The 21,962-nt window shown below is 38.7% G+C and overlaps 1 long non-coding RNA gene across 1 annotated transcript in view; it reads left to right on the plus strand.

Moving 5' to 3' along the window:
* The window catches only part of LOC132531468 (uncharacterized), a 202,213-nt gene that overhangs the window by 71,883 nt on the left and 108,368 nt on the right, over window positions 1-21,962 (plus strand). Inside the window, exon 4 of the long non-coding RNA XR_009544111.1 lies at window positions 16,426-16,473. This is a non-coding gene — a long non-coding RNA (uncharacterized LOC132531468). The remainder of the gene's footprint in view (window positions 1-16,425; window positions 16,474-21,962) is intronic.

The following is a 21,962-nucleotide window of genomic DNA, read 5'->3' on the forward strand; positions in this document are numbered from 1 at the left end:
ATTTGCAGTTTCTCTACGTTAAAAGTCCATATTATCAATTATATCAGTAAAGTTTAGCTGCAGGAAACAAACCACTGCCACAAGAGCATTTAATACAGAGAATCGGGTGCCTACAGAATTGTTGGGGAGGCTGATAAGAGTGGAATAAGCTAGGTCCTTTCCAGTGACCCCCCAGAACATCACCACTGAACTGTCCTGCCAGAGGAATACCACAGTAGGAAGGTGGGGATTCAGGAGCTCCCTCTGGAAGTGTTGAGTTTAAGAACAGAACACACCACCGAGACTGTGATCCCAGGGATCAGAAAGCTGCCACTGCAATTGCCTCTTCACATTTGTGAAGCTAATCTCTGGACACTAGGATTGACCATGACTGTCAGCAGCAACAGCTCAGAACATGAGAAGGTGGTGCCTGCCCTTTCTGTTTTCCAAATATTGTTTAATGCACTGAATTGATGCAATCAATTTCACACCCAGAACCAGCTGCAAGGAGTAGGAGTGTGAGATTTTTTTGTTAGCACAAATAATCATTAATTACTATTGTCATAATTATCACAAAGGTGAACATCCTTGGTGGTGCAGTGGTTAAGAATCCGCCTGCCAGTGCAGGGGACACTGGTTTGATCCCTGGTCCAGGAAGATCCCACATGCCGCAGAGCAACTAAGCCCGTGCACCACAACTACTGAGCCTGCGCCCTAGAGCCCGTGCTCCGCAACAAGAGAAGCCACCGCAATGAGAAGCCCACGTGCCGTGGCTAGAGAAAGCCTGCATGCAGCAACAAAGACCCAATGCAGTCAAACATAGATAAATAAATAACTAAATTTACATTAAAAAAATAAAATAAAGGCTCAAAAAAAAAGTATCACAAAGGCAAAGCACAGAATATAATGATAACATATAACAGGGTGATCTGACTTAAGTTGTGCATGTCAGAGACATTTTTCTGCTGTATTTTTATAACAAATTATACACTTTCTTCTATACCTTGCCTTTTCATTTAATAGAATATCCTGGATATTATTCTATATCAACACATAATGAGCTTTTACATTCTTTTTTCATGAATACAAAACATTCTACAACACAGGTGTATGTAATTTATCTTACCATTCCCCTCTCAATGGACATGTAGGCAATATCCAGTCCTTTACTATCACAAATAATGCTGCAGTAAACGGCCTTGTATTTATGTAACTTCACATGTGGACAGGTGTATTCACAGAATAAATTCCTAAGTGTAGAATTACTCAGTCAATGGACATGTTGTTTGTAATTTTTTTAAAAAAATTTTGTTTTATTCATTAGTTCATTTTATGAATGGTTAATACATGCACAGGGTAAAAAGATAAATTAAAAAGGAGCAAAAATGTAGATAGTGGAAAGTAAATTTCCTTCACAACCCATCCAGAGAAAGTCTATGTGTATACAAGCACATAGATATATATATACACCCACACCCAACATATGAACATTTATTTATTTATTTATTTTTGGCTGTGTTGGGTCTTCGTTGCTGTGCACGTGCTTTCTCTAGTTGTGGTGAGAGGGGGCTACTCTTCGTTGCGGTGCGCGGGCTTCTCATTGCAGTGGCTTCTCTGTTGCAGAGCACAGGCTCTAGGTGTGTGGGCTTCAGTAGTTGTGGCACATGGCCTTAACTGCTCCACGGCATGTGGGATCTTCCCGGACCAGGGATCGAACCCGTGTCCCCTGCATTGGCAGGCGGATTCTTAACTACTGTGCCACCAGGGAAGTCCCTGAAAGTTTAAATTAATATGCAGAATTTCCCTGGGCAGATTTTTATTATTTTCTGCATTATAGTCTATGGGGGTCAGGAGAGTTTCACCAAGACATAGAGAGACCCCAGGCTTCAGTGTACCATTGTGTTAGAAACATCCTTCATTACTGTCTCTTCATCTTTACTGTCCACACATGGGCTTCACTATGCCTGTGTAGTTACTCTGGAGGCAAGGACAGCTATGCATCTGGGCTCTCCACAGTCCTTGGCCTCAGATTTTCTAACAAGATCTTCTGTGCTTTGTGTAGTGCAGGCATGTGGGGTCCATCATCTCCATCATCTGACAGATTCCCTTTGCCTCCCCACTGTGAATCTCCTTTTTAATGTGGTCCATGTATTCTTTCTTACTTTATTCCCTTCATTTAATGGAGCATATTTTCCAGCAGTTTTCTGCAAAAGGGTATGTGGAGGGTAAATTTTTTTGAGATCTTGGATGTCTGAAAATGTTTTTATTCTATCTTTCTACTTGATTGATAAAGTAACTGGATATAGAATTCTAGATTAGGAATCTTTTTTTCTTCAGTTTTGAAGGCTTTGCTCCATTGACTTCTAGTTTTACATGCTGCTGTTGAAAAATCTGAAGCTCTTCTGATTCCTGCTTTGTGGCCAAATTTTTAACTAGTATTTTTTCTTTGTTTCCAGTGAAATTTCATAATGACATGCCTCTGTATGAGTCTAATTTCCATCCATTCTCTTGGGCATCCAGTAGGCCCGTTCAGTCTGAAAACCCTAGGTATTCTCTTGAATTATTCATTGCTACTTTCTTCCCCGGTTATTTAGATGTTGGATATCCTGACTGGGTTCCACTTTTTTATCATTTCTCTCTGATTTTCCTTCTTTTGGTCTTTTTGCTCTATTTTCTGGGAAATTTTCCCAACTTTATCTTCCAAAATTTCTACTGAGTTTTTCTGAGTTGTTTTTTTTTTATTACTGTTATCGTGCTTTCAATTTCTAAGAGCTCTATTTTTGTTCTCTGAATTTTTTTCATAGCATTCAGTGTGCAGACTCTTCTCATCTCCCTAAGGATATTAATATAGTTGTTTTTTTTTTCCTAAAAGGGCTTTTTCCTCTAAGTTCCTTTTTCTCTATTTGTTTGCTTTGGTCTTTATCTTCCATTTTGGGATTTTTCCTCAGATGTCTGGTAATCCTTAGTTGTCTGTTCATGATTTAAAGTGAGGGACTCATTTTCTGGGGAGTTGGAAATGTTCCATATTGTGTTAGGGGTGTGAGTTACACAGATGTGTGCATTTGCCAAAACTGCTCAAGTACCTTTAAGATCTGTGCATTTCAATACTATGTATAAATTATACCTCCCCCCAAAAATTCCTATTTAAAAGAAAAAACTAAAACCAAGTGAGGAATGAAAACACTGGAAGCTCTGAGCAAATGGGTAGGACTTATCAAGCTAGAGGTTTACCTTTGGGACCTCTGGGTGGACCATTTGTGGATACAGGATCCAGCCCTCAGAGAAGCCTAGCATTCCCCAGTCCTAACACTCTCTTTTACCTCCAAAGGTAATAACCCCCCGGGATCTGCTAGGATAAAGGAGGGCACTTACCCAGCGCTGTGGTACAAGGAAGGGTTTCTAAGGATCTAACTGCTACTCAGACATTTTTACCCAATCCTCCTTATTTCAGCATGATGCCTGTTCACCCCAGCTCCTGTATTACCCAGTACTGTGGGTATTTGAAACTTTTGAGAATCCTACAGTATAAATTGGTTTGTTTCTCTGCTTCCTCACTGCCACAATCCAGCTTCCAAAATATTACTGTTCTTGCCTCTTGTTTTCCCAGCTCCAGAGGTTTTATGTCTTTTTTAAAAAAATAAATCTCTTTATTGTACATTTTGTAGGGTTTTAAGGGGAAGCAAAGTTAGATGTGTATATTCAATCAACTATCTTAACTCAGGAGTCAGGAAATCAGAAATGTGCTCTTTAATTCTCCAGCTTCGTCAGTAGAGGAAGGCTCCTATAAGGCATTTGGAATAGATGCTGAAAGTGACTCACCAAAGCTGTGAGAGTTCACCCTTTGACCATTCAACATCTATACATACCCTTCTTCCTGTGCTTTAATTTCTAAACAACAGTAACAATCTGGACATGTTTTCACCTAACAAAATGCTATGATCCTTTTTGCAAATGAAAACATGCTTAGTATCTCTCTGAAGGGGAAATGTTTAAATCCCCTTCCTTGGACCTCTCTCTGGGTAATGTTTATTCTTCTAGTTTAGGAACAATCTGTCACCTAAGAACTAAGTTATTAACCACCACCAACATACCTATATGAAATAGTAAGGAAGAAGGGGTACCAGTTATTATCTATTAATATAATTTGTTAGGAAGAAAAGAGGGGAGGTTGCTACAGTCCTTGTTTCTGAAACTGGTCACGAAGCACATTTATAATCTCCTTCCCCTCTACCAGCAGTTCAGTTATTTGGGTTCATTTTGTCTGTTAATTCCATTGGTGGCAGGGCTAGATATTTTGGACTGCCAACAAGAAAATTTTAGATGGGTCCTCCCTTATTGTTTGTTATTTTCAAAATACAAATCTTCAGCCTTCTGGCATTGCAGAAATAGTTTGATATTACTGATTCTTATGAAAAGAGAAAATCAAACAAGGGTCATGTGTTGCACTTTCTGTGTAGATAAGAGTCTCAGTTTGACAGCTGATTAGTTTTAGGAAGTTAAGGAAAAATGGATTCATTTACCAACAGAAGGAAGATGGACATGACTTAGATTGAAAGCTAGCAAGTATCAAGGTTGCCATTGTTCATCATCCAATTGTGAAGCCTGACCTTGTGTTCAGGGAGACCACCAGCCTCAATGAAGAGATAGTCAGCAGGGGAGAATTAAAGTAGTCCCCAAAGAGCGGTTTTGGAGGGTAATAAAATTTGTTTTGGTGCCCTCCTTCCTCCTTCATTAGCCTCAGCTTTTTCTTCTCTCCCTGGCCTGTGTTGCACTTGTCCCAAGCTCTGCTAAAATATTAACTGTTTATAATAAGTCCTCTGATAAAAGATTGGTGTGACCCCTTCAAAAGATATTTGCATTTCAATAGAGTATTCATCAAAATCAAAAAGTTTAGAAATTAAAGAGTAGAACCTTACTGATAGAAAAACAGATGGGATTAATCTGCGCTACTCCCACCTGATTTTGAGCAGAAGGTTCCACTAGCCTATAAAACCATTTCACTGAATTGATCTGTAATATAGCTTATAATTAGTGCTGAGGACAGGGTTATATCCATGTCTCTTGATATGTAGCCCACATTCCAACCCTATTGTCATTGAGCTCAAAAGTGGCTTTATTAATTTATAGTTTTATTATTTTCAAGTTCAGAGTATGTGTATAGTGATTAGCTTGGATGTTTAGACCATAGAGCTCTAGTCTGTCAACACAGGTTATAGCTCAGACTATCCAGCCATCTTCCAAATTCATACCTGGTCACTAGGAGCATTAGCTTGGGAACCAATTGTAATGTTTCCAGGTCTCACTTATCTGGCAATCTAAAAACACTTCTTGGTGCTGTTTTTACACTGGGAAACTCTTCAGCAAGGTCGAGTAGAGAAACCAGTGTATTTTAGGCATGAAGTAGCCTGCGTTAAATTGGGGATTTTCCAGGGTAGAAACAGGCAAATATTAAGTAATGTCTTAGACTCCAGGGCCCAGAGAAGGGAGTGGTAAAGTGTAAAAGGTTTGCTTTAGGAGAAGGAGATGGGGGAAGCCTTTGGTACTTCTCAGGAGAGCTAAAATATGTACACACCAACCTCTGCCTCCAGTAAGTCAAAGGATGCCTCCAGCTCTGAGATTTAGTACCACTAATTTAGAGTTCTTGCTCTTTTGACTCGGCCTTTGTGCTATCTATGAGAATAAGATTTATTAAACAACTAACTAGAAAGAAAAGTTTTCAGAGGGAAAAAATGAAAACATGCTAGAGAATGAACTCTTTTCATGCAGAAAAAATTGATATGCTAATTAAAACGAATGCTGTTTACCTGTTAATTAATTATAGGAAGGACCTAGAAGGCCTTTCCCTTGAAATGTTTTATGAGTTTTAAATGTAGTTACTCTAGGTGCTCACAATTAATTGTTACAGGTCTATGACTGAGTTTATAATTAATACCTGCCCCTGTCCCCCAACAAGCAGTTCAAAAAGTGGAATTTTACTCAAATTTATGAAATGAGACTGTGTGCCACAGAGCCTGGACTGAAGAAAACATGATCTTTGCTCAGGAAGAAAGGGGCTGGTGGCAGCAGTAAAAAGCTTTCAGTAGGAAGGAAGCAAATGACTTAGGTAAAAGTATTTGGGGCTTCCCTGGTGGCGCAGGGGTTGAGAATCTGCCTGCCAATGCAGGGGACATGGGTTCAAGCCCCGGTCTGGGAAGATCCCACATGCCGCGGAGCAACTGGGCCCGTGAGCCACAACTACTGAGGCTGCGCGTCTGGAGCCTGTGCCCCGCAACAAGAGAGGCCGCGATAGTGAGAGGCCCGCACACCGCAATGAAGAGTAGCCCCCGCTCACCACAACTAGAGAAAGCCCTCACACAGAAACGAATACCCAACACAGCTAAAAATAAATAAATAAATTTATTTTTTTTAAAAAAGTATTTGGATGGTCTGTCAAATAACAAACCAGAGGAAATTGTGGGGTGGTCAGGAAAAAGGTTAACTGAAAAGACCTTCCAAGTGATGTCAGCAACCCGATAGGAGTAAGTATACTTGTGGGTTTGGGTTGCCATGAGGTGAATGTCTGATGAATGTGAGAAATTGGACAGTTTAAGAATTTAAAAGACCAGAGAAATCCATGCTTTTGAAAGGGGCTGGTTGTTTTGTAACCTTTAAACCTTACAGGGAAGGTTGGCCTCAGAGAAACTGAATACAGAGAAGGTTTACTCTGAAACTTGCCGTTAGAATGGAGACATATTAATATTAGCCTATCTGCATAGTGAGATGGGAACCCTGTTTTACTGTATTGTGATTCCACCAGTAAGTATTCCCTGTTATCTTGGTCTAAGAGATATCACTGCAATTAAAAAAAAAAGTATTTTCTTTTGTTCAACTTAAAAGTTAGCACCTTTAAATAGAGGTTTTATTAAAAGAGGTGAAATCAAAACAAAACAAAACAAAGACAATTGTAATTGCTGTATGTGTCTATGTGGATGTTTTGCTCATAGTACATGTGCATGTAAGTTTAGCGCCAAGCCCTGTGCCAAGGAGGTGGGGCAGAGAAGAGACTGAGGGAATCCAGGGCACTTGCTTGTTAAGAAGTTTACTCAAGAAATAAGTTTAATAAACAAATCATGGAAAGGAGAGGCAGAAAAGAATTCCTTCAGTTTTTGCTCACCTTTCAGGTCTAGGGGCCTCTACTCATTTCTGTTTGCAAACGCCTACTGATAATACTGGAAATTAATTATGTTCATTGCATTTTAAAAATATTTAAAATGTGTGATTTTTCCATTTGAGATGCTTTATTTTGGCCCTGATATTTTATTTATACCAACTGGCTTGTTCAGTTGTTCACAAATATCTCTGTACTTGCTAGACTGGAAGCTCCTTGGGGATAAATTTCCACCCTCTCAACCCTCAAGATGCTTTGCTTTTTCCTTTCCTTGTAAATCAACCATGGATATGGATATCGTTGGACAGTGTTTGATGCTGCCAGTTTTGGAGACATTGGTATTAGAAATTGCTGGAAGGTAGACAATTTCCCAAAGAGCAAAAATAAGACAGCATCTGAAATTGTCACTTAGACATTATTCTCATCACTCTATAACTCTTGAACCCTTTGCAGGGAATTATAAGAAAAATGCAAGGTAACTAAGTGTTTAGGGGCACATGCCAAGGTACAGATGCAAAGAAGGCCCTCTTTGCCACCCCACCACCACGGCTTATGACATCCGCTAACAGATGCCACAGACCTGGAAACTGGCACCCCCATGGGGTGTGTGTTTTGGAAAACACTCTAGTAACGCCACTGTCTCTAGAATATCAATGAAATAAATGCATTTCAAAAACAGCCCATGAATAAATACAACCATGTGTTCTTTTGGCTGTTTGAATCGTATTCAACTTGGAAATAGAGACAACGGATGCCAACAGGGAAAATTGCACCCTGTGTTCTGAAACTGAGTAAATCAGATCAGGCACAAATCTGAAGGGTTTGAGTGGCTTTCAGGGTCTCCAGCTGATGATCCTAGAGGAAGCTAGGGCCATCTGGAAGCCCAAAGACAGTTCTATCAGGTAAATAGAATGGGTAGAGTTAATTATAGCAGTAAGTAGAGTTCAGAGCACCTGATTTGTAGGAGCCATGCTGAATGGTACTTCATGTCTCTCATGGGAAGCCAGGTGAACCTGGTTGTGTGACTTTCTTTAGTAATGACAGCAATATGATTTTCTCCCTCTGTAGCTACAGTGACTGTTTAAACTGCAGTATTTGGAGGAGAACTGAAGTCAGCAAGCACTTTGAATATTTCCTTTCTAATTTCCCTTGGCTGTGAAGCTCCTTGCTCCCCAATACCAGCACCTTATTATCTCAGCAAGAGCCTCACAGTTGCTCCAAGTTGGTGCCCTTCAGCCTTGCTCTTTCTCTCATGCATTATGAGTTGTCTGGGAGGGCTATTCACATGTCACTGCCTCCCAACAGGAAACAACAGAAACTCTTGCCTATTGCAGTGGTTTTCAGAGTGTGGCCCCTGAAACAGCAGCAACAACATTACCTGGGAACTTCTTAGAAATGCAAATTCTTTGTTCCAACCTCAGGCATACTGAATCAGAAACTCTGAAGGTGGGCCCCACAATCTGTGGCTTAACAAGCCCCACAGGTGATTCAGACTCCTGCTAAGGGTTGAGAACCACTGGCCTATTGGATCAAGTGGAAACTCTTTCTATCTTCAAGGTTCAGTCATCTACTCTGGTCTATCGATTCAGTTCTGTTGGTATTTAGTAAACACAGATTCTGGGTTGGGGATTTACATTTGCTCTCTGGCTAGCTTGAGCCCTAATTTGTCATACTTTGTATTGCCCAGTAAGTTTTTTTTAAATAAATTTATTATTCATTTATTTATTTATTTTTGGCTGCATTGGGTCTTTGATGTGTTTTCTTTTAATTTATTTTATTTATTTATTTTTTGGCTGTGTTGGGTCTTCATTGCGGTGCGCGGGCTTCTCATTGCGGTGGCTTCTTTTGTTGCGGAGCATGGGCTCTAGGCACGTGGGCTTCAGTAGTTGTGGCTTGTGGGCTCAGTAGTTGTGGCTCACAGGCTCTAGAGCACAGGATCAGTAGTTGTGGCGCACGGGCTTAGTTGCTCCACGGCATGTGGGATCTTCCCGGACCAGGGCTTAAACCCGTATTCCTTGCATTGGCAGGTGGATTCTTAACCACTGCGCCGCCAGGGAAGCCCATGCGTTGGGTCTTCGTTGCTGCGCGCGGCTTTCTCTAGTCGCGGTGAGCGGGGGCTGCTCTTTGTTGCGGTGCGCAGGTTTCTTATTGCCGTGGCTTCTCTTGTTGCCAAGCACAGGCTCTAGGGGCTCAGGCTTCAGTACTTGCAGCACGTGGGCTCAGTAGTTGCAGTGCTCGGGCTCTAGGGTGCCTGGGCTTCAGTAGTTGTGGCTCACAGGCTTAGTTGCTCCGCGGCATGTGGGATCTTCCCGGACCAGAGATTGAACCCGTGTCTGCTGCATTGGCAGGCGAATTCTTAACCACTGCACTGCCAGGTAAGTCCCCCAGTACGTTTTTTATTTATTGATAATACCAAGGAGTATGATGTTCCATATATATAAAAGAGAATACCATATGACCAAGACATGTTCTTTTATATGCCAAAATATTAAAAACTGGTAAAGATTTTTGCATTCCTGTACTAATTATCCTTAGCTAGGTAACAAATTACCCCCAAATTTGAGGCTTAAAACAGCAAACACTTACTATCTTACAGTTTCTGTAGATCAGGAATCTGGGTGCAAGTTAGCAGAGCACCTCAGCCTCAAGGTCTCTTACAAGGCCCCAGTCAAGGTGCCAGCGGGCTGCTGACGCATCTGATAACACGCTCACTCATGGGCTGTTGGCAGAATTCAGTTCCTTGTGGGTTGTTGGCCTGAGGATTTCAGTTCCTCACTTCATGTTGGTCAGAGGCCTCCCTCAGTTCCTTGCCCCATGAACCTCTCTACAGGCAGCTCACAACATGGCAGCAGGCTTCCCTCGGAGCAAGCAAACAAGAGAGAGCTAGAGTGGGAAAGCAGGACAGAAGTCACAGTCTCTCTGTACCCTAATCTCAAATGTGACATCCCATTATCTTTGCTGTACCTGTACTTCTCACTTTCTGATCCAGAGCTTCTCTGAACAGCAGGGTGAGGGATGCCTCAAGGAGCCACTCAGCATTCACCTACAACGTTTTAGTTGATATACACCCATGGGTTCATTTTAGCTGATTTTTTATTTGGATAGTGAACTTTGGTAAACATTTTTACCAGATTTTATACACATATTTAGATTGCTAGAATTCAGATGGTAAGGGACACCCAACTTGTGGAACCCTCCCATAATCCTAGGGACCTCTGCATCCTTGTATGTCTGTCACCCTCTTGGATTTTGTTTTCTTGATCTTTTTTTCAAACCCCTTAGCTATTTAGTAGTTCATCACTTGGATTTGTTTATGTCTTCTTAAATTTTATGTGGAAGGAACAAAACAGAAAATCATTTAAGATAAATGGAGTTCTTTATTCAAACCAAGCCCTTGGGTAAATATTACAGATAGGCATTACTTTAGTAAATAATAAAAAGTAAAACTTACTTTTACTTACAGACCCATGGGAGGTAGAACTTGGAGAAGGCAACTGGAAATTATTTGTATGTCAAACAGTATTTGATATATAAGAAGACACATGTCAAAGTTTCCTTTTAGTAATGATTTTTCTTGGTATATGTTTGTTTCACAGATGTTCAGAATCATATTTCTTAGTGAAGTTTGGTACATCCCTCTGGTAGATGTTGCCAGTTCTCTAGCCAGTATTCATCTGAACACTCCTCATTAACATAATTCTGATTTTGTTTAGGGTAGCCAAGTGCTCAACTGAAAATTTAAGTGTAGTCCAGTTCCTGCTAATGAGCTGTAAGTGGGAGTTGCTAGGTGAGGCTTCTGGGAAAAGTCTTTATAAGGAGGCAAACTAAGCTGGCAGTTAAGCTTTACCCTTTGACCCTTATGTTCTTTCTGCCTGTCACATTGGTATAGTGTTGCAGAGGAATTTCCATCTGCCATCTTGCAACCATGAAGCAACAAGGGTGAGGAAGAAAGTCTATGGTAAAGATGGCTAAGAGCAGCCACCCGATAAGCACTGTGGTACCATGCTAGCTTTGGAGCAACTAGATTTGGACTTCCTGATTCATGAAAAAAAAAACCCTTATTCTTTAAGCCACTATTATTTGGCATTTCTTACTGTTACATGCAGCCAAACCTATTTCCTAATATAATCTCCTAAATCCTTTTATTTGAGGTTTTCTAAAGATTCCCTTTCAGATTTCCTACAATTTTGGTACTTGTTTCTATTTTTAAGAAGCACAAATTTATCTGCAGATACATCTTCTATTAAACTAATTCAGTAAGAAAAGAGTATAATTTATTACAAAAATGACCTGGTATTTTACAATTTTCAAGTTGAATCAAGCCTTAGCAATCCACGAGTTACTGAATATTTTATCACTACCTGAAAAATTTATGATTTGTAAGCTTATTTTCTTGTTTATTATGTCTCCCTTATTGAATAGAGTACCAAAAGGAAAGGGACATTGTTATATTCCTCACTATATCATCATAAGCTGAAGCTAAAACAATGTCTGCCAGATAATAGGCAAATGATAAATATTTAATAAATGAATGAATGTAGTTATCTAAACTTCACTAATGAAGAAATAATCTTAGAGAGATTATTGTTTATCCAGCACCACAAATTTATTCAACCATTTGTGACCAGTAAAAATGGTCATTTCATATGGGTTCAACCTAAAAGTGGCAGAATGGAGATAAGAATGAAAGTCTTCTGATTTTTGACCCAGTACTCTTTTCATTGCAATATACTGACTACTGGTTATGATTCAGATTGCAAAATTATTCTGCATTAAAAAATAATTTACCGTATATTACAGCTTATACTCCTGTATATTTAAAATAGGATCCAATTAGTAAAAATGTCACTTATATTCAACATTCCAGGAAAAAGGAGGAAAGGAAATTAAAGTTACTTGAGGAATACTTAGGTACTCATTATGTGTCATTACACTTAATCCTCATATTAGTTCCATTTCACAGGTGATAAAATCAAACATCAGTTGGGTAAATAGTCTAGACTGGGGTTTCCCATCTAGTAAGCAGTGAGGCTAGGTATGTCTCATTCTAAAGCCTGTGCTCTTCCTAGTGTACCAAATGCTATTTTACTGATTATAATCTGTAAAGCACTTGATAAATGTAAATTATTAAATTACCTACATCCTCCATTTAATTGACTTCATCAACCTCAGAAGCATAGTGATATTTATATCTAATAAAGAACGTTCCTGCTACCTTTAAAATGGATCCACATTTTTAACAGCAGACAGCTGCTTCTGGTTAGACAATTTTCAAAGTTAGACCATGGAACATTACAAGGCAAGACATTTGAAATTTTTCTCCAGTTCTTGTTCACGCATCAAATCTATAATTTCTTGACCACGTAAGATTTGTACAGTCTGTACACTTGAGTTAGTTAACTAGCGGCTTAGAAAAAAGGAGAAGTGTGAATTCAGAAAAGCAGCTGCTTCTAAATGGAATGATGTCAGGCAGTCTCAAAATAAGCTTGGTCCAAGATTGCTTATTCTCCTGTGAATTGGTTGGTACTTCTTGAAACTTCCTCACTTTGCAATGATTATATTAAATCACTTCTCTATTTCTGTAAGATTAGGCTATCAGTGGTTTAAAACCTATTTGTAGAAACCAGCCTCTTTTTCAAATGGAATCTTATGTGAAACATTAGTATGTAAATCAGATAAGATTAAAAAAAACCAAAATGGTGATCTCTGAAATGGGAGCCCAGAGGCACATCAGCTGTGCTCTAGCTTGGGTGTAGAAAGGAGGATTGCCAAGGCCCTCTGCTGAATGCCCACGTAAGACCTCTAAGGTCCCTTGCAAGTCAAAAATTCTTTGAACTAAATGGCTCTGTTGAGTATGTGTTGGTTATCTTATTGCCGTGAAAGCCAGTTGTATTCAACAAGGGGAAAATAACAGTAACTGTCTTTTTCTGGGAACATCTGGTCTGGAAATTAGAGCACTTTAGTTCCAATCCCAGCTTTGCCACTATTTAGGTTTGTTGCCTTGGATGCTGTTGCCCATCTATAAAATGAGGATAAAGCGTTCTCTACCTACTTTATTTTAAAATACATTTTCTTGTGAAGTTAAAATTTCCCTTTGACAAAAATTAGAGTACAATTGTAAGGTATTGCCTTCAGGAAGTTATATGACTAGAGGTGTGGATATAGATTTTTTATGCCAAAGTCACTGCTGTACATTACTACCTCTGTTTATATTATAATTATAATAAAATTAAAAGCTTGAAATATAAGTTCTATTAGAGGTAAGTATTCATTTTCATTTGTGTGTAGTTACAAGATTTTTCCAGAAGAAAGTGGGAGAATTCCTTTATTTAAAAAAAAAAAAACTTGGTTTTTAGAGTTGATAATTTATCAAATTAATGCATAATCCTTATTAAAATACAGAAATAAAAAAAGAAATTCCCCCATCTAGACTTACAACAAGTGACATTTTAAGATATTCAATATACATCTAAGATACAGACAGACAGTAAGTAGGTAGATAGGTAAATATAGGTAGGGTGAAAATGAAACTAATTGGTGAACAAAAATGTGAATCATACACTACACATTATTTTGAAACAAAAAATAACTTTTTACTTTTATTTAACGAAGTTAAAGGAAATTGAAGTGAAACTAAGAATTGCTGAATTTTAGACAAATGTTTCTTCACTATGAAAGTTATTAGTTCCTAAATTTTTTTGAAGTTATGAAAAACAATAAGAGGTTGGAATCATTATGTAAAAGTTTTTTTAAAATTCTCTTCTAGACTATATCTATGGATCCCATGTGATGCAAGATGAGAAAATTAGCACATTTACTCTTCCACCATACTCTTGATTTTTGTGTTATTACTTACATTCTGTTCTGTGACCATAATTCCCAGTTATTTAATCTCAGTTTTATATTTAAATGAATTAAAAGTTATTTATTAATCCTTTTACAATGGCTTCCATATTCCCTATTCCTATATTATTTTGATTTGATTTTTGTTGGCTGAGTTTCATCACCTAATTTTATTTCCAAGCTTGATACATCCTGTCCTTTTTCTTTATATCTGAGGAGCATCTGCCTGTTGTAATCATTCTGAGTTATGTATGGCTGACTAAAAATATGTTTGTCCTCCAACAAACATACACATAAGAGATTTTAACAAGTTGGAAGTTTATTGCTTTCTCACATAATAGAAGTCCAGAGCACCATAAACTCGTCAGGAACCCGTAGTCTTTCCAGCTTACTGCTCTACCATTTCTTAGAGAATAGTCCTTGTCCTCATGGTCTAAGAATGCTTGAGTGCCAGCCATCATATTCAGATTTCAGGCAGCAGAATGAAGGAAGGAGTCAAGAAGGATAGGCCCCCACCTTTAAGGAGATTTCTCTGAAGTGGCACACATCATTTCTGCGTGTATTTTACTAGATAAAACTTAATTACGTGACTATGGGATATATAGTCTTTTAGCTGATGGCAATTGTCTAGCTCAAAATCTGTGTTCTCAGTGTTAAGAAGGAAGAAAATGAATAGGGAGAAATAACCAGCAACCTTTGCTTGCCACACGTGAATATAGAGTTTGGAGTTATGCTTTCATGCTCTCAAAACTGTGTAGACCTGGACCATTATCTTCAAGCATTTGAATATCACTGAGGAGATGTCTGAAGTCAACCTAAGTCTTTCCTCCTTGGAAGTAACCTGCCTTTTCTGCTTGGATTCTCATATGATTAGTTCTTTATCTTTGAAGATGAATGGCTTCTGCAGAATGTATCTTGGGTTCACCTTTCTATATCATTTTTTCCAAATACATGGTGTAACTTTTTGATCTGCAGATTAAAGTCTTTATTTCAGGAAACATTTCTTTCATTGTTTCTTTAAATAGTATTTCTATCACATCTCTATTTTTCAAGAAGTTGATTCTCCTTTTTACACCTTATCTATAAAATTTTTATATTTTTACTCTTTTAATGTCTTTCACTCTAGCCTGTTCCTCATGTCTTAACATACTTTTATCACATTTTCCCCCTATTTTTGGTTGTTTCTAATGTAGCATTCATTTCTGAGATGTTTTTATTTTCTCTTTTATTTCTTTCTCTACCAATGTGCTTTTATCTTCTGTTATATTTTTTTAAACCCCTGTAATATTCTTTGAGACCTATTTTTACAGCAATAATGTATGTTTAATGCATTTTTCCTTCTGATTACTTATGTATTTGTTTATTTGATTAGTTTATTTTAAATAATGTAATAAACACCTGAAAATCTAACATGAAAATTAGTTCCTTGAAAATAATCTATATCTATGTGGCTCCCTTATTGCATCAAAATGCCTCTCCACATCCAAAGTAAGCATTGTCCTGAATCCTACGTTCATCATTTTTTGATTTATTTGTATATTGTGTCAATATGTATTGCTTCAAAGGATTATATATGTATTATATATATTATACATATAATACAATATTCTTTATGTTCATTGTTTATAACTGTGTAAATAGCATACCATGTTGTATGTAAGGGACTTACTTTTTAACTTATATTGCTGTTATCCATCCATGTTACAGTGTGTCATTGCAGTCCATCTGTTTTGGCTATTGTATAATATTCCAGGGTGTGACTATACCAAAATTCATTTATCTACTTTCCTGTTCATGGGCATTTGAATTATTTCCAGGTTATTGTTATGCAAACAATGTTTCAATGAATATTCTTCCACATGTATCTTTTTATATAGGTCCCAGAGTTTCTTTGGAGTTTATGCCTAGGAGTGGAATTGCTGAGTTGTAGAGTATGTCTAAAGAGAATTCTTTATGTAACCTGCAAAACCAGCCTCCTCTCCTTTACGTAAGCTGCAAAACCAGCCTCCTAATTCTGTTAGTAACATCCCAATCACCAGCTCCTTTGACACGTCCTCCCTTGCTCCCTATATCCAATTGTTTACCAAGCTGGAAAGTTTCTGCCTTCCCACGATACACCCATTTCTCCTGTTCAAGATTCATTAATTCTCCCCTGGACTCCCTATTCCTAAATATCATTGTTAATAAATTCCAGTCACATAATTTCCCTGTCTATGAGATTAAGTGGACCCATAATCCAGCATTCAAAGCTCTCCACAGTAAGGCTCCAGACTAACTTTTCTGGTTTAATGTCTCCCTATTTTGGTAGTGGAGAATGGTAGAGTGAGAAGGGACCTTAGAGATCATCTGGTCAGACCCACTTACCTACAAATAAGGGAACAGAGGCCCAGAGAGGAAAAAGCGTTTTATCAAGGTCACATATGTGATCTGTTTGAACAATTTTGTGGTTTTTACAGGTGCTTCAGGAGGAATACAAAGAGATGCCTGTGATCTTTCATCTTGAGGTAAGGACAGTGGAGTGGAATAGTTGTAGGTAGGGAGAATGAGCATGCTTACATCATACCACGAAAAACATTGAAACTACTGGGCAGGTAGAAAAGAACATAAAGAGCGGACTCTTCTGTTACCATGCTGAGTGTAACAATTATTGTACTGTATTAAGATATAATTGTTGTTTGGGACTGAAAGAGTGAACCTGTGTTCTTGAAGATGGTCATTGTGCCTGAGAGGCATGTCTTCCTCAGAAGAAACCAGAAAGAGGAGATGGAGGGGCCCTAGATGGGTGGTTTAGGTAGTCGAGTTGAAATTGAAATCTCTCTCCCTCTCTCTCTCCCTCTCTCCAACCCACCCCTCCTTTATCGCGCCTAATCTGTCAGTCTTGCTTGTGAAATAATAATAGTATTTATTGAGTGCTTTCCATTTGCTAACTGCCTTACCTAGATTATCTCATTCAATCCCCACATCAACTTTATGATTATTTTACTTTCCTATTATTATCCTCATTTTACAGAAGAGCACATTGAGCAAAGAAAGAATTTAGGACATATAGCCAACAAGTGAGTAGAAGGTTATAAAATGTCACTCTTCAGCTTTAGAGAATTTGAGGACTAAGAAACAATAATTCAACTGTTTATGCTTAAAATTTGGCTGTCTTTATCTGGGGGTAAAGTGTAGACATTGTAGATGCCTTGTGGAATGGGACAGGTCTTGAGCACCTCGGAATTGAGCTCATGTTAGAAAGATTCAAACTTTATAATGTGTAAGTCTTTTACATTTTCTTCTTTGTGTTTGTTTTCCTTTTGGCCTCCCTTTCCTTTTGCTTAATAAAGCAGGTCCATTTTGTGCTAGGTGACCCTAGAGAAGATCTTTTTAGTTTGTTCACCTTGAATCAGAGTGCTTAAGGGGCAGCAGCATGCTCATGGAGGAAGAGACCTCCTTGACAAAAAAAAAAAAAAGGAGAAAGTCATGGAGATAGCCCTCCTACTATCTGAAGAGCTGCCCTGTCTCTTCTGGAGAATTCCCTTCCAGTGTTAAAACCTAGAATTTTAGACAGGTTTTAGACAGAAAGAAAATGTTGGCCTTTTGGAACTGGAATGGTTCATGATAAAAAGCAAGTAGGGAGGGTTATGGGAAAAGATCAAAGCAAAGGGTTGTCATCTTTTAACTGTCAATCAGTTAAAATTGGTAAATATTTGTTGTGAGTCTGCTGTGTGCTAACCTAATCTAGACATGATCCTTGCCCTCAAAGTCAAACATCAAAGATGAAAAGGTAAATATGTACATAAGTGGATTTGAAAAACAAGTTGAAAATACAAGGCCTGTCACAAAGCAACATCCCAAATGAAAGGAACAGTTAGTAAACAGGTTCTGTAGTTGTGACAAGGAGAGAGAACTCACTGGGCTAGGTGATCTTCCACTGTGAAGGAGGAAGGACTTCAGCTAGATATTTAAAAAACTATAAATGTTGGATAAGTGGAAAGGAAGGGGAAATGTCAGCAGTGGAAATGAGGCACCAGGAATATGTAAGATATTTAATAGTGGCCTTTCTGGCTTGAATTAAGAGTTTCTTTAAGGGACTAATAGGAGGTAAGCCCTGACGGAGGGCTTTGAATGCCAAGGTGAGGAGCTTTACTTCACCCTGTGGAATATGAGATACTCTCAAAAATGTTTGAGACGGGCAGTGGGACAATGAAGGTTACTTTTTAGGATGGCTGGTCAGTAGGGAGATAGGTTAAGACATTGTGGTAGAAAAACCTCAACGTTTCAACAGTAAATGAGTTTTCAGGAGATTTTTAAATGTGTCAAATGTTTAGGAAATGTGAAATTCTTTTTTTCCTTATGCTAACTGCTGACTTGTGTCCAGGAGAAAGGAGGGAAAAGAGCAGGCAGAATTTTTTTTTTTAACATCTTTATTGGAGTATAATTGCTTTACAATGGTGTGTTAGTTTCTGCTTTATAACAAAGTGAATCAGTTATACATATGTTCCCATATCTGAGCAGGCAGAATTTTATCTAGAGCAGAAGACAGTTACTTTGCTAACATTTACCTGCATTGCTGACATTTTGGGTACAACTGTGGCAGAGGCCACTTCCTGACCAGTTCTCAGTCCACAGATTGAATGTGGGAAGATGGAGGACCTTCAGAATTGAAGACAAATAAATCCCTCAAAGGCCAGTGTGATGTTTCTTCCTCTCTTAAAATGTTTCTGCTTCATTAAATATATATATATATATATATATATAGTTAAAAATCTCTCTTTATACTAATAGGATTAGGACATTTCATGTAAAGAGAACTGGTTCCCTGTTCTTAGCTAGAAGTTTCTGTAGGCCCAACATTTCCTTTGGAAATTAAACACTTCATAGACAGGGTCCTCATCTGATAAGGATACAAGGCTGTCACACTCAGGGATCAAAGTGTTGCCAAGATTGCTGATGGTGATAGCTCTTGCTGGGAATGCTCCATTACCAAACAGACATAAAGAGCCAAGTATCTGCTCTAGGCCATCAGAGTCAGGTGGGGAGGATGGATGTAGAACAGTTTCCTGGAACCAGGGATGCTGAATTGAAAGCAAGGAGGCCCAACTGGGCAAGATTTGGGGTCGGGGTGGAGATCACTGGAACAAAGAGCACGGAGAGGACTCAGGAGCAGTACTCAGGTCTACTGGTACCTAGTCCAGTGCTCTCCCCACCACACCAAGCTGTATATTTACCTATATACAGTTTAGAACCTTCTGTCACTCTCTTGCTCCCTCCTTGGCCACCTATGATTGCTTACCTAAGTGAGAAGTTTTGAGCACACTCCTATATTAAACCTGCTTTGGCAAAGAGTGGTCTGAGGCAGGCGTTGCCTCAGAATCAGATTTATATATCACAGGACTCTGATTGCCTGACCTGACATATCTTTAATTGGTCCTAACCTCTGCTAGCCATTATCCATTAACCTACCTGCCCTTCTATTTTTCTGACATCTGATGACTAAGGGCCTGTACTTGTACCAGTATGAGACTAGCCAAATCTTTGCTCCTTTGGTGTCCATACCTAGAATTGAATCTGTATCAATATGATTATTCACTTTTCATGTGGTTGCAGGTAGTTGTGTTCACAGACCACATCATTCAAGGCAGAGCTCCTATCTAACTTGTGATATAAATTTCAACCAGCAGCTAGGATACAGACCCCATGTGGCTTGGTTCCCTTTGGGATAACAGTGCTGACCTGGAGAGCTGGGATCTAGGAATCAGATCAGACCAATGGGGGATGGGTCACTGGAGAACAAACACAGCTGCAGGTTCTAAGAGCAAGCTCAGTCCTAAGAATGTGTCTGGAGAGATTGGATATACAAACACATACTTCATGATTGGTGGGAACAGGAGGTATTTAGAAATTTAGGCAGGTGGGCAGGCAGCTCAGGGAAGTCTGGAATTAGATAACAGAGACCCAGCCACATGATTCAGTTCAGGGGTGAGTGTTGATGAAGGCAGTAATGCTTAGAAAGAGAAGGCAGAGCTTTGGTTCAGGAAGAACAAGGGGTCTGAAATTTTTCCCAACCAGAGGCATAGTTATTGGCTCTCTTTAAAAGGCATCTTCAGTCCTGTCACCTTTGGGGACATGTATAATCCTTCCTCCTCTCAGCCTGTTCCTCTATCATCTCTGCCCTCTGCTATCACCCCAAATCTAAGGCCCTGGTTTGGCTCTCTGCTTACTCCATTGAGTTTTTCTCTCTTCCCAGAATGTACTTAGCAAGAAGGAGCTATTGTCAGCTTTGTGCATGTTTAGTTTGATCCTGGTTCTGGATATGTTGACCCTGGTCAGTGGCTCAGGACTACTATGTACCTGGAAGAAGAAGTTTGACATAATGGATCTAAGTAGTTTTCTGGGACAGTGATGAAGTCATAGGGATAGGAAGCTAGTTAGTAGAACTAAGGTCCTGGGAGTAAATAGACTGGATTTGAGAAAAGGGCAAAATGCTACGTGTTGGAACTGAGCCAGCAAATCTCAAAGTGATTCTCAAATTTTTACCCCCTAAGGTCAGTGTTTATCAATCTTTAGTAAGCTTTAGAACTAATGCCTGTGCAGATTTTGCCTCCAAAAGTCTGGGGTAGGGATTACATTCTAGGAATCTGTAATTTTCCTTGTATATTTTCCAGAAATATTTTATGCATATTAAACAAAAACTATGTATTAATTTTCTCCTTTTCATTCACATGGTAGCATGCCATACACACTGTTCTGAACCTTGTTTATTTTTGTTTTGTTTTGTTTTTCACTTAACAATGTTTCTTTGAGATCTTGCCATTCCTGTATATAAAGTTTCCTCTTCCTTTTTGATGACTACATAGTATTTCAGTGTGGGAGTAACCAGAGTTTGTTTTACAATCTTCTGCCAATGGACATGCAGGTCGTTTCTAATCTCTCCCAACTGTAAACAATGTAGCAACAAGTACCATGTACATATGTCATTTCACACATAAGTGATTATATCTGGATAAATTCTTAGAAGTGGAATTACTGGGCCAAACAATAAGTGATTTTGATAGATACTGCCAAATCGCCCTTCACAGAAGTTATATCAGTTTACACTCTTACCAGCATGAGCACCATTTCTTCATGACCACTAGCCAACCAACAAAGTATGTTATCAAATTTTTTGACTTTGCCAATATGGTACATCAAAATAGTATCTCATTGGTGGTGTTGTTTTTTTAAAATTTATTTTTGGCTGCATTGGGTCTTCCTTGCTGCATGTGGGCTTTCTTTAGTTGTGGCGAGCGGAGGGCTAGTCTTCATTGCGGTGCTCTGGCTTCTCATTGCAGTGGTTTCTTTTGTTGCGGAGCATGGGCTCTAGGCGCGTGGGCTTCAGTAGTTGCGGCACACGAGCTCAGTAGTTGTGGCTCGCGGGCTCTAGAGCACAGGGTCAGTAGTTGTGGCACATGGGATTAGTTGCTCTGCGGCATGTGGGATCTTTCCAGACCAGGGATCAAACCCGTGTCCCTTGCATTGGCAGGCAGATTCTTAACCACTGCACCACCAGGGAAGTCCCTCACCGGTGTTTAGGTTTACAGTTCCTTTACCATAAGAGAAGAGGATGAGAATATTTTACTATGTTTGAGTCATTTGTATTTTCTTTTTGTAAAGTCTGTGCATTTCCTTTCACTATTTTTCTACTGTATCTTTTGATCTTTATTTTATTGGTTTTTAGAAACTCTTTATACATTAGGGAAATAAATCCTTAAGCTGTGATATGAGTTGCAAATATTTTTCTCAGTTTGTCATTTATCTTTTGAATTCCTTTTGGTGACTTCTGCGGGACAGCTTTTTATGAAAGTGTAACTGTTACTGAATTAATTAATATTTTATTTAGTGACTTCTGGTTTTAAGTTATACTTTGAAAGGCTTTTCCTATTCTAAGACTGTGAAAAATTATTCCACAAATTCATCTAGTACCTTTATAGATTTTTTAAAAAATTTTAAATCTTTAAGTCATATAGAC

Source organism: Lagenorhynchus albirostris, chromosome 13 (assembly GCF_949774975.1).
Source record: "Lagenorhynchus albirostris chromosome 13, mLagAlb1.1, whole genome shotgun sequence".
NCBI lineage: Eukaryota > Metazoa > Chordata > Mammalia > Artiodactyla > Delphinidae > Lagenorhynchus > Lagenorhynchus albirostris.